Source organism: Tauraco erythrolophus, chromosome Z (assembly GCF_009769465.1).
Source record: "Tauraco erythrolophus isolate bTauEry1 chromosome Z, bTauEry1.pri, whole genome shotgun sequence".
NCBI classification, from domain to species: domain Eukaryota; kingdom Metazoa; phylum Chordata; class Aves; order Musophagiformes; family Musophagidae; genus Tauraco; species Tauraco erythrolophus.
Window position 1 is genome coordinate 83538822 of NC_141496.1, and position 13639 is coordinate 83552460.

Consider the following 13639-nt stretch of genomic DNA (forward strand, 5'->3'; position numbering starts at 1 on the left):
TGACGAGATCCTCACCTTTATAAGGAGTCGTGGCAAAAGAGATCATGAAGGAGGAAATGAAGAGACATCACTTTCAAGAGAGATTCAGTTTGGATTCTGAATTCATGGTGTCATGGTTTAACGCGGCCAGCAACCAAATACCACACAGCTACTTGCTCACCCTCCCCTGCCCTCACCCACCACATAGAATATGATCTAGAAAAACAAGCCTGACTGTAGAATTTTAATCAGCTTCATTTTGCTCAACCTTTTTAAGGACATTATTATATTTCTGGGATGTTGCAACACTCTTTTCTAGAAATCCAGAACGGAGATGAATTAGGTGGAAGCTATTTTTTACAATGAGGGTGATGAAACAATGGAACAGGTTGCCCAGAGAAGCTGTGGATGCCCCATCTCTGAAAGTGTTCAAGACCAGGTTGCATGAGGCTTTGAGCAACCTGATCTAGTGGAAAGTTTCCCTGCCCATGGCGGGGGGTTGGAACTAGGTGATCTTTAAGTCCCTTCCAAACCAAATCATTCTATGATTCTATGATTTTATTGAAAACGGTTGCTACCTTTTATGTAGAAGTGTCAATTTTACTGCATTTACTTTGAGATTTCATCTGAACATTTTTCTTTGTTCATTAATAGTTGCTTACTGTGATTGTCGTTATAACATCTGTATGAGAAATTTCTAGAACCCTATTCAAGACTATACAGACACAGCACAATTGTAAAGCTACCTCCGTGTGTTGATATGTAGCTTAAACACAGACTATATTTAGCAGAAATATCTGGAAATCATGCTCTTAGCCAGATCTTTACATAAATAACACATCAGTGAAGTGATAATGGTATAGTGGTAGTGTGATGATTTTAACTGCAATTTAAGCTCAGGTACTAACATAAATAAGAATGAACTTTGTTCTTTATATGCTAAAAGTAAAATTGTATTGATGTTTTATTTGAGCAATGTCTGGGAGTTCCTTAATCTTCTCATAAAGCAATTTCATCTTCACAGACTGTTAATGATTTACTTGCATTGCTAGACTGCCATCTGCATCTGCTTTTTGTTATACGACTAAGAGCTATAAAGTTTTGCACTGGTTTCAACTCACAGGGTGGTAGTTTTCCAGACTCAAACTCAGTATAACGCTTGTCTATGTGTTTTTATTTCATATGTGTTAAATGACTTGGTAATGATATTATTCAAGACTTTTAAAATCAAAAATTCATAAAAAAATGATAACACCACTGTGTTACTCCATTTTGCTAAGCATAGCAGTGAACTCAGTGTAATAGTAGTGTAACATTGTGGTGAATCAGAAACTATAGAAAAGATCCGTGGCAGAGCAAAGTAAACAAGAAACTGAGATAATAAGATACATAGAAGTCAATAGAAACTAGGACTCCTGCAACAGAGGCTTTCTGAAGACATTGCTAGAGATTTAAAATAATCTATGCTTAAATGCTGAAGTCAAATATCCACTCCTGCTTAACTTGCAGTCATGCAACCTTGAGCTCTAGTTGTGAACATCACAAAAACTGAGTGACTTTGGGGACTTTGGATTATTTCAAAGGGAAAAACTGGCTGCTGCAATATTAATTCTCTGAGAATATGGGACTTCTCCAGGAATGATGCAAACTACTATATAAGAAATCTTTTATACTTTCTTACATAGTGGCCAGGTGTGAGCAGAATTTAAGGGCAAGTAGTCAATTTCAGTTATCTATATTGCACTGAGATGAGGAATAATTACAGTATGACTAAACATATTTGAACTAGTTAAGAGGACAGGAACATCTTGAAACGCATCCACTGAGGATGCATTAGAGCAAACTTCAGGGAAGGCTAGGTAGCACAAAGTATTGTGATCCTTTCACCAACAAGATTGAAGAACTAGGTAGAAATAATTTGCTTACATTTCCAGCATGCATTTCCAGTACAGTACAGTAATATTTAAAGATGCAGAATAAGGAGTTATGGAGTCAGAGTTGATAAAGGGCTGTCTCAGTACACAGGAAGAAGTATAGCATGCCTTTGGAAGCATCAGAGTTGCATTTTGAGTTTGGGGGTGGAACTTAGCCTGAGATAAAATTCCTGCTCAAGAGTTCTCCCCACAGCACTGCACTGGCATAACTAGGATTTTTTTTTTTTTTTTTTAAAAAAAAGAATGTCAATCAAAATAGTGTTTTACCAACACAAAAGAAAGAAGAAAATCCTGCCTGGAGTCCTGACTGCTGGCTTACTGGTGTGCTCAGACTTTCACGATCTGTATCTCCAAATCCCCTGTAAAAGCTGAGGCAATATATGAGGCTGTTGAAAAATCTGAAAACTCTAGTCCTTGGTACTTCAGTCCAAGACTTCAGTCAGGAAGCTCAGTATTTCCATTTCGCTAACCTGCTGTGTAGAGAATGTGGAGGATTCTTGCTCCTTCCTCTATTTTTCCCACCATGTACCATTTGTATTCCACAGTTTATTCTAACTGAAGACAGAATGCAGTAATTCACACTATATTTCTTAATGATACAATTCTCAAAACCCCAGACTTCCTTTTCCTAACCATCATGCTATGTGATGACATCCTAAGTCATTTGTTCCAGAGAAACCTTGGCCCCTGGGATTGAATGATACAGAATGGTTTTTGACCACGCTGTGTAAGACTAGCCTTTGAAGTGCAGAGGGGCTTGAGCCACACTGCAGATGGCTCCCCCATGCTCTTAAGGTGCCGTTTTCTAGATACGCAGTTTCAGTCCAGATTTCTTGAAATAATGGGAAGCTGTTTTCCTCTTCTTCAAGGGTATCTGTGGAACAGATAGAGGCCATGAAAGAACGGAGTCTACTAGGATTGTGCTGAAAGTGCTGTTTCTTCACGATTTTACAAGGTTTTTCCCTGAAGGACGCATTCCACACCCTACTTGGATTTTTTGTCACAAGCAGCATAGTGGTTTGTTTTGGAAGGGAAACTTAAAACAAACTAGAAAGTGCAGTAGCCCAGGATCTCCTTGTAAATGAGAGAGCTCTTTAACTGTGTAGTTGTACCCAAAGAGATTGCTTCTGGACCACTGGTATTCCCAAACTGAATTTATGTTAATATGAACTTCATATGTTTCCTACTTCACCAGACATTTTTCAATGCTTTCTGTTTTTTGGTCTGGTTTCTAATCATCAGTAATCTTTTAAAGAACAGACTGTCATTCACTTGTTTAACTTTCAATGAGAAGCAAAAATTAGCATTTATTTGAAAAAGCTGAAAAATGATCACATTGCAACTACAAGGACTATTCAATAGCCAAAACTACCACTTACTTCCCCAACCCACTTATGCATGCATAAGCAATGATGGGAGCCACCAGCAGCAGAAGGGGTACCTCTGCTGGTGATTGAAACTCCTAGCTCTGTGTGGGAAGGGGTATCACTGAAGTGGCATCCAGTGAGCATCACCCTTCAGATAGGTTAGCATGCTGGATATGTTACATGTATCACTCAAAGTGATGCTTTTGGTTTTCATTTTTGAGTTGGGGAACTGCAAGCAGATCCCTGAAAGAAAGTAGTAGAGATTCTGTGATATTCCATTCGATGATTCTATGATTCTGGTTTCTCGCAATGATACAGTTGCTCTGAAGTTGAGATGTGGAGTACAGGCATAAATTCATGTTCGAGTTTCTGAAAACATGTTATTTTCATTTTGGTGTATACCAAATAGACACAGATAGAGCTGTTGAGATGGTGATTCTCTGCAGGACAAAGTGATCACTGCAATGATTACTAGCAGTTGTCACTGTTAAGGAGCACTTAAGTTTTGCACTGACTTTTAAGACAGATTCATCAACTCCAACTTGTGGTACAGCAAGTGCAGGTAATAAGGATGGATCCAGTATTACTATCTAGATATAGAATAAATAAATGGTATCAGTAATAGAAGTCTTCGGAGTGGCACTTATGGAGGAGCAGGGAGTGAAATGCTATATCAACAATGGGTTAGGAGTTCTGTCTTGACCCATCTTTACCAAACAAATGATATTTTTTTGTTATTTCCAGGATCGTTACCTATTCCTTAAAAATGCAAATAAGAATTCACATCTCTTCTAAATATATTTTTGCCTTTTGAAAATAAGAAACTGAAAAATGCAACCAGCTTTCCTAAAGTTTTTTTTAAAACAAACGAGATGAAATCTGATAGAACAGAATACTACAAATTTGTTCCCATCACAGGAGAATGAGTAAATAGATTCTATGAACCTCGGTAAGGTTAGCAATAAGCAAATTATGACAGATGCAAGGAACAAAAGGTAATACAGCTGTATTGTATAGAAAGGCTTAGTGAAAAGTCACCGGGTGATGCAATCATGCCTTTTCGCACAGAGTAAATAGAAGAAACAATAAAGCTCGGTTGTGAGAACAGATAGCTGAAACAATGAAATGCAGTACACTTCTAAAACATAGACAGGTGTGAGCGGAAACTGAGTAATATGGCCTGAACACTGATTCAAAAATGCATAGCTAGGGCACTGTTTAAGGGAGCATTGAGGAAAAGGCATTACCATCCTCATCAGATTAGTTTTGTTAATGTGGCTTTCAAAGGAAGAGCTAAGAAAGAGATTCAGGATAAAGCACTGGCCAAAAGAAGCAAGGGATTATGAGCAGAGGAACTATTACTTAAATTCTAAGGGGAACAGCACATTCATGCAGCTTTCGTACATGTCCTCAAGGAATGGCTTTGTAGCAGTCCTGCTCTGTCTTCAGGTGTTCCACCTATTGGAAAACATGAGTGAAATTAAAAATAATTGCTGAATCTCGAGGATCAGTTATCTGGATTGAAAAGAAGCAAAACTTTTATAGAGAAAAGAAATAGGAAGTGAGTTTAACAACAGATTCTCAGCCATCAGCACGAGGAAGCTGAATAGCAACTATGCACCAATATGAAAAGTTGTCAGTCTGTAACAGCACTGAGTGCTCTGACATGATCTCAGAGACTGTAAAGTGCTTTGTGTACTTGTTGTCTTCAAACCTGTCTGTATTGCTAACAACAGCAAACATTTTGGGACATTATATTTTGGGCTTGTGTTTTCTATTTCTATAAAATCATGAATGTTAGAAAATCTCAGGAAAGAAAATAAGTTTGTTTTATTCCTACCACACAAGAGGTATTATAGAAATACAGTTAAATATGACTGATTTTACCTGGTGGCTTACAACAATAGTTTCACATATATGCACTGTTTAAACTTGCTAAATCCGACTTGTAGTTGACTGCACTTGCATAGAGTAGATGATAAAGACTACCAAGGTCGAATGGAAAGTATTTTTTATCTATCATATCAAAGAGCAAAATGGATGACAACTCATCAAAATACTTGATGCAGATTTTTATCAATAACTTGAACAGAACTGACAGGCAGAAATGCTCTTCACACTGAACTAGTGCTCTCTCCTTACAGTGCAGAATTATCTCATGAACTTCATCCGTTATTATTCCTACCCCAATATAATCGACTTCTGCACTTTGTAAAAGCAAAAAAAAAATAAATCTCAGTATTATGACAATGGTTTGAGGATTTTCTCATTATCTCTTTTTCTTCCTGCATCAGCATAAGCAATACATATGCTGTGAGATTAGCAAGGAGACTGAAATGATGATGAGAAAATAATGTAGCTGTGCTATCCAAAGATGGGGTCACAGCTAGCTAAGAGCAAAAGAAAAGGAATGTTGTCCGTGTACTGGTTTCATTTAAGGCCAAAAAGGAAAATTGGCACTAAAAGTGTGGCAGGCCAAATTAAAAAAGAGCAAAACCCCAAAAATCCAAAAAGGCAAAATAAAAGATCAATTGCACCTCCTTGTGGTGTACAAAAAAACAAGTAGTCAGTCTTTGACATGACTGTTTTTTCCTAAATTGAGACAATGAAGGTAATTCTATTTCAATGTACTCTAGAAATTACAAGAGGAAAAAAAGCCCCAAATGCAACTCTTCAGAGATGTATTTCTTTTTCTGTGTCTGTATACAGGATCCTGAAGCAGATTACTTCAAAAATGACATTAAATAAGGGTCTATAATTTGTTGGCAGTTTGTACAGGAATTGGGCTACAGGAGGTATGTTTTTGATCAGTATGAATATATCAAAATCAACAATCAAATATTGTCACTGTTACATAACATCGTGACCCAAAAGCTAGCCACACCTCTACTCTGCCTACTATTGACCCCTTTCAAGGGCACCACATCAGGTTTGTGGGTTTTTTTTTTTCCGCCTTTTTTCTTCCTGTTTTCAAACACCTTCTTGTAGTAGACCTACTAGACAGTATTTCCACCATACTGACAGCCACAGGGGACTGTAAAGCATTTAAGGTTACATTCGGACTGCGTATGCACCCGCAGGATCTTCAAGGACTGAGTTCTAAATGTACTTTGCTCTCCCCTAGAGGCTATATTCCCTGCAGTCATACTTTTGCTAGTTTCATCTTCCAAGATGTACACCAAACAGAGTTGTAACATGATGTCTGCAGACAATTTGTTTTCTCCTGGTTGGGTGCAAAAACTGAGCAATATTCAGCAAATCAGGTATGTGTTTCCCTAGGGTTGTATGGGAGAATCTTTTAGCTGGAAGTCTCTTGGTGAAGCTAAATATCTAAGATCTGTACATTTATCAAAAGAAAAAAAAAAGTCAAAAACCAAAACAGAATCAACCCCCCAAAATTCCCCAAACCACAAAAAATAAGAAACCTCAACTGCTCTAAATCTAGATTAAAAAAAAAAAAAAAGAAAAGAAAAGTGAATTCTATGAGCTTTGAAGATCAACTTTCGTGTATCTTAGAGTTGGGAGCAGTTAGGATGATCACATCAATTTTATCTGTGTGTTTCTATTTTCTGTTTGCTTATTACACTCAAGACTGTAAGAATTGATTTGCTCTCAGGCTCTTCTTTGCCATTTGAGATTATGTGTGTATACAGATATAGAGACATTTTTTAAATATGTAATTTATTCTTGGTTTGAATAATCTCTTTATTGTCTGCTTTTTTTCAGCAGTACAAGTATAAACAAGGTGAAATCTCTACCTCTAATAGAATTCATTAAGATTTTCTGAAATTAATTTCTATATTTATAGAGTCTTTATTGCTTGAAAGTGAGTTCCATGGGAGAAACAAATAAGGAATTCAGACAGAGGTCCAGGCAGATTATTGTTCTTTCACTATTGTTAAATATTTTTACTTGGAAAAGTAACACAAAAATGCTGAAATACATTCTGTATTTCAGAATATTATTTCTGTATTTCTGAACCATCAGCTTATTTATAAAGTACTGTAAAACATATTCAGAAGAATTTTTCCAGTAGAAGTGAATGGTATAGCTTTATTTTCAGAAAATGCATGCATAGACTTTACATTTTTTTTAGTCTGGAATGCTTGCTTTGAAAGTGATCTTTTCTGCCATTTCTCATTCCTTGACTGAAAATCTGAGGGAAGTTCTGTTTCCGCAAACAGCATCTACTGAGAGCATGGTATGCACTGCTTGCTTACCGTAGAAGGTGAACAAGGGCTTGAGGTTCCCTGAATTATCTAGCAGTCTGTGTGTCCAAAGCGAGAATGAAAGAGCCTAGTGTCATAAGAAAACTTCACAATGTGTGGTGCTTGCAGCCCACCTTCATTGTCAAATCACAGTCAGAAGATGTCAATTTTTGCCACTGAGGACAAAGAGGTACAGAGGATGACTTTTTCTATGGAGGGGAAAACTTAAGTCCTTGCAGGTAGAGACATTCATACTGTTTTGTACCCATTGAATGATATTATCCCAAAAACTTGCCTTAGCACTGCTCACAGACTGTGACACTAATTATTTACATACACTCATATGACTTTGTTCATCGTTCCTGCAGCTGCCTAGAACTTCCATGCAACTGACATGAGGCTACTTGGTAGCTATGACGAAGGCAAAGACCCTCGTATCTCACTTAGGCATGAACTTCAACTTGTGATGACCTGACATAGTTCCCAGAAGGGTCATGGCAGGGTTTGATACTCCAGTAGTCCTGGAAATGTAGCTTTGACCCTAGCAATCCACAGGGGAGCTTTCAGTAGAAATAATGTGAAGATTAGGAATGCCTTAATTCTGAGTGGGCTGTTCAGTTTTCCAAATTACTGCCTTGCTTTGTAGTGATTGAGGCAGCAACACACTCTCTGTAGTATTTATTTCCACCTTTATATATGTGCAGCAACCTGTGTGATCTAGATTATGTGAGGAAACCCTGAGTTTATTAGCTTTTCTCTTTACACTAGGAAATTGTTTATATGTTAAGGAACCAAGCACTTAAATGTGTAAAAAAGCTCTGCATTTGGAGTTCATCACACAACATTTTAGGAAGAAAGTGAATGTCATTTCACATTTGAATATATAATCTTAAATCCAATGGTAATGAGCCAATAAGATAAAAAAGAAGAGCTTTGTGCATTTTCTGCAAATAATGAGAATGAAAAAAAAAATCTTCAGAGTCACATTTTGTCATACTTTTTACAGAAGATGCAGTTTTTAAAATAGTTCATTTTAGTATTTCTATTCTACAAAAGAAGATGTGCTCCGGTAAAACAAATATAGAATAATACCCAGAAATGAACTAAATAAAAATAAATTAGAATAGAAGGAACTAAACGGAATAATAATGATTGGAACTGTGAGTAGATTCCATGTGCAAGAACCCTGCACTAAAAAGCCTTTATGGAGGAGAAGCTAATGATTTAGTCTTTTGGATTAAAGAAACCTGTCGTTGGGAAGGCAACCTGTGCACTTCAGAAAGCAAAGGAAGCAAGGATAGCTGGGATATACCCTTGGGTACACATATCTGGGGTTACAAACCCTAGAAAGTTTTCCAGGTTATGTTTAGGAAGCCTTTATAACCAGGATTCCTATTTATGTTAGACTCTGAATCAAACCAGTGACTATTCCTTTGCAACTGGTAATTATTCCACTGTTAAAAGGTTATGCACCATACTAACTAGGGCTTGGGATTTGTTCAGTCTGCATTTCACAGGGCTATTCAGAGACCTCATCAATGCACATTCTCAAGAGTCTCATCTCATATTCTTACTCAATATTGTCAATTTCATTGGTTTTATTGTGACCACAGTTTGCAATGAGCTTTCCTGACTGAATAATCTCTTCTGACATCCAGTATCTATAAAATCATGTTGTCATCAGAATATTCGGGCATTTTAACTGTATCAACAAAGCAGAGAAAGCTTACTAAGTTGAACCTTCAAAATTTATGAAAATAGGTCACAGCTTCCAGTAAAAATAGTTTGCAGTAATCTTTTGTTTTAGCTGTTTAAAATGTCTCAGATTTTGGGGATGTCTGTCTCAGGGGTTTTCAAGAGTTGCATCTGACAGTACTGGATTTAGTTTCGTCCAGTGGCATTTCAATTACAATCGGAGAACTGCAGAACACTTCAGTTCAAAAGCACCTCTGGGGCCTGTGTCCAACTCTTTACATGCAGGAGGGCTTGCTGAGGTAGACAGGTGGAGATTGCACAACATCTGTGGGAGCCTAGTCATAGAATCATAGAATCATAGAATCATAGAATGGTTAGGGCTGGAAGGGACCTTCAAAGGTCATCTAGTCCAACCCCCCTGCAAGGGACAGGGATATCTCCAACTAGATCAGGTTGCTCAGGGCCTCATCCAACCTGGCCTTGAATGTCTCCAGGGATGGAGCATCCACCACTTCTCTGGGCAACCTGTTCCAGTGTTCTACAACTCTTATGGTAAAAAATTTTTTCCTAATATCCAACCTGAATCTACCTCCCTCTATTTTAAAACCATTACCCCTTGTCCTATCACAACTGGCCCTCCTGAACAGCCTCTCCCCATCACTGACCATCTCCATGTGAAATTTTATGCTGAAATCTAGCCAGAATTTTCTGGGTTCCTGTTGATTCCATCCTTTGGCTGTGCGCCTCTGAGAAGGGTCTGGCTCCATTTTCTCTATGACATCCCATCAGATAGCTGAAAGCAGCAGGAGGTTCTCTCCCTAAACTTCTCAGTCTCTCCCCATGGGTCAAGTGCTCCAGTCTGTAACTACTCTGGTGGCCCTGCTGTGGGATGAGTTGTACCCTGTCTCATGAAAAGCACAGATAAATTGGTAGATAAGAGGTCAGAAGACAGTTTCCAATCTGCTGTGCCTACTGCTGCAATACGGAACTGCTGAAGACATGAAAGGTTGTGTCAGTTGAGCCCACCACTCAAGAATTTCATTGCTTGGTTACTGTTTAATCATTTATTAGCATTTATGATTAGTCAAGACTTGGCTGATGAGGTTACTGGCCTTTTTCAACCTTTCTGTTCTCTAAATGACACCTGGTGCAATATGAAATAGGAAATGATGGTATTGGGTTATGACAAGTAAATTTTATTTGAAAATGTCTCTCATTCCAAAAATCGATTTATCTGGTGTGCAAACCTTGTTGGCGGCAGTCCAGAGTATAAATGGTGTGTACAAATTAACTGCAGAATTTCATAGCAAGTAACTGAGTCTTCATTTGCTTTGGAAAGAGATTCTCTCTATTTGCCCTAGATTGAATGTGCATGAGAACATAAGGACATTATTATACAATGCTAACTCATGAGATTGAACACTGTCCCAGACACTTTTTGGATGCAATCATTCAGTGGACATAACCTGGTTTTTGACCATGGTTTGGTCATAAAAGAAGAGACCTGGAAGATTTTGACAGTGATTGACAGATCTTTCTGCAGTCTGGTCAAAGTTTGCTCCTATTGACTCGGCAGTGATTTTTCCTGGAAGACTTCCTTATTTATGAATGTCTGCACAAATGAAAACTGATGCGGGATTCAAACTAGAAAAGCCCAGGCTCCTCCTGTGGAGACATACGATTGCTATACAGCCAAAGTGGCTCCTCTGAGGGGGATCTCTCAATAGCCAGTAGAGGTCTAAATGTCTCTAAATATAAATGTTGATGGCCTAAGGGAACCATCACATTTGCAATGGCTTTTCTCAAACTGAACAGCCTGAACAGTACCTTTTGCCTCTATTTTAAGGAATATCATCCTTGGCAGATTTTTCCCACAAGAGACAGATCTATGCCATTCTTGATCTTTTTTTTTTAAGAAAGCGTTTTGATGCTTAGTGGAAAACATGCACACACACCAAGTGACTGTGCTGTTTCAAACTCAAGTGGTTAAAGTATGAAAGTGCACACTATCCATTTTTTCTCAATGAAGTACAAAGAAAATGACATGAGAGGGAGCCATAGTCTTTCTGAATGTGGATATTACTGCAGCTGGACGCACATGAGGTGATGCCAGCAGAAACAGGTTATGGTTTAACCAGGCACCAAGCACAATGTGAGACCTACCTTATGGTTTGAAACATGATTATTTTTGGTTTAGACTCTCATTTCTGCCATAAAGGTAAACTACAAGCACAAATTTCACTTGTGTCAGATTTTAAAATCACCCCTAGTTCAGTGTCAAGAGGTTAAAAGATCTGTTCAGGTAGAACTGTGTTCAAACCAAGGGACTGTCTAAATGTTTAGGCTATTTTCCTGCCTCCGGTGTCTCTTGGCACACTGACTTCAGCTTACATATGCTGTGCATAGCTCTGTTGCTGCAAAGAATCCCTGCGTCTTTGTAGCTCTTTTGACATGCCCAGTTTTTTCATATGCCATGTGCCTTTAAATTGACTTATTAAGTATTTAGACCAGGGATTCTTGAAAATCAATGTTCTTTTAAATATAGAGTGGAAAAAATGAACAAACTAAACAAGGAAATACATTAGTCTATATTTCCACTCTTCTTGTGAGGGAAGGAAAATTTAATATGGTTCACTTGTCTGGAATAATTTTTGTAAAGCAGTATGTTGGTTAGACATGCATCCACTGGAGGTGAAGACTGAACATGGCTCTCACAACTAAGGGGACACTTAAATTGAATATATTTAGTACAGGGAGACAAAATGCCCCATCTCTGGTATTGTGTCCCGAAATGTTGATAGCTCAATAGTCATTTTCCTTCAGTGAGGTTGCAATGATGTTTTCTAAAGAAAGAGAAAGCCAGCAAGGTTTTACACCTTTATACTGCAATGTTTCTGGCATATCCAGTAAGATTTCTATTTTCAGGCCATATTAGATAACTTGCTTTTACTCTCATCTTTAACCAGGCAGAAATGATACTGCACTGATCATGCTGCACTTCCAAAGGGGGCTGAAGATTTTCATGTGGGTGTCATAAAAATTATAACAAATCAGACAGAGGAAAAGGGATAGAAAAAGTCTAACTGATGCAAATAAAACATACTTACTGCTTCTCAGAAAAGAAAGTAAATAGAAGAAATGCAACACACAGGACAGATGATAATTATTTAGCCAACATTGGCTGCTATGAGGAGAACCTTCTTCTGTTTTGGTAGCAGTTAAAACCATTCTTTGGGACTCTTTTTGCAAAACATATTGTTATTTTACAAATAGCTGTCTGAATTACAGTCTGCATCCTCTGTAATTTAATGCTCTCTTCTCTGGCACCATCAGCTCCTCCCTTTTTCTCCTCCCCTAAAATTTAGGAGCAGAAGAGTGTTTGAAAGTTTTTCAGTCTAGCCTCAAACAGCTGCAGAAGCTCTAAAGGAACTGGCAGCAAATATCAAGGTACAACTTCTTTCCATCAATGCAACAAGTCAATATGCCTTCTCACTCAAATACTGAAAAGGAACTATTTCCTAACAGAGTCTATCTCCATAAAAGAAGCAGAACAGAATCAGGAGTGACACATTTTCACTCTTTAAAAAATAATAATCATAGTTTGCAAAGAGAATACAGACTACTTAAAATACTCAATTTCTTCAGAGATTAGACTGGGTAAGGCTGAGCTGTTCATGTAAAGAATTGTGTATATATGCATAATCTATTAATATTTCTACAATGGTTTCATTTTGCTATCATGTTTCTCTGGATAAACTATTGATCATAGTTCCTCAATGTTGTATAATTATATAATGTTACTTGTTGCATGATAATATACTTATTAAGAAATATTTATACAAATATTATTCAATCAGTTAGAAAAAAAAGACGTTTGAAGATCTTGTGTTTGGTTTATGTTTATTAAAACTTAAGTCTGCAATGGTATGTTATTTTTAAAGTTTCATGGCTTTCTTACTGAAGTGTCATACAAATAGCAAAAAACTGTACATCTATCTATACTGCATATATTTTTGATAAGATAATATAATGGTAATGAATAGCAATTTCAGCATCACTGAGAGCAATAATAGTTCATTTAACTTTAAAAAAAAGGAGAAAAATCAAAGAATATGTAGTGTATCTTTTGAGGGGCAACTGTCTATAGGAACAGACGTGCTTCTGATATGCTTCTGATGTGCATTTGAGAGTTACATAGTGCAAAAAGATTAAAGCAAATTGTTCATTATTTAATGAATATTGTGTCTCATTAAACATCTTTAGATGTGAGGGCAGCTGAAGATTCTTACAAATGTATTACTGACTGGGGATCTCTTTTCTCTTAGTGATGCCTGTATAATCCTGTAGTTTTTCACCTCATAAAAATGAAAGATGCAGATAATATCTGCAAATCCAGCTACTACTTTATAGCTGCAATGCGCCTGTACTTAATGGTAACTTTTGCTACATTTCCTCT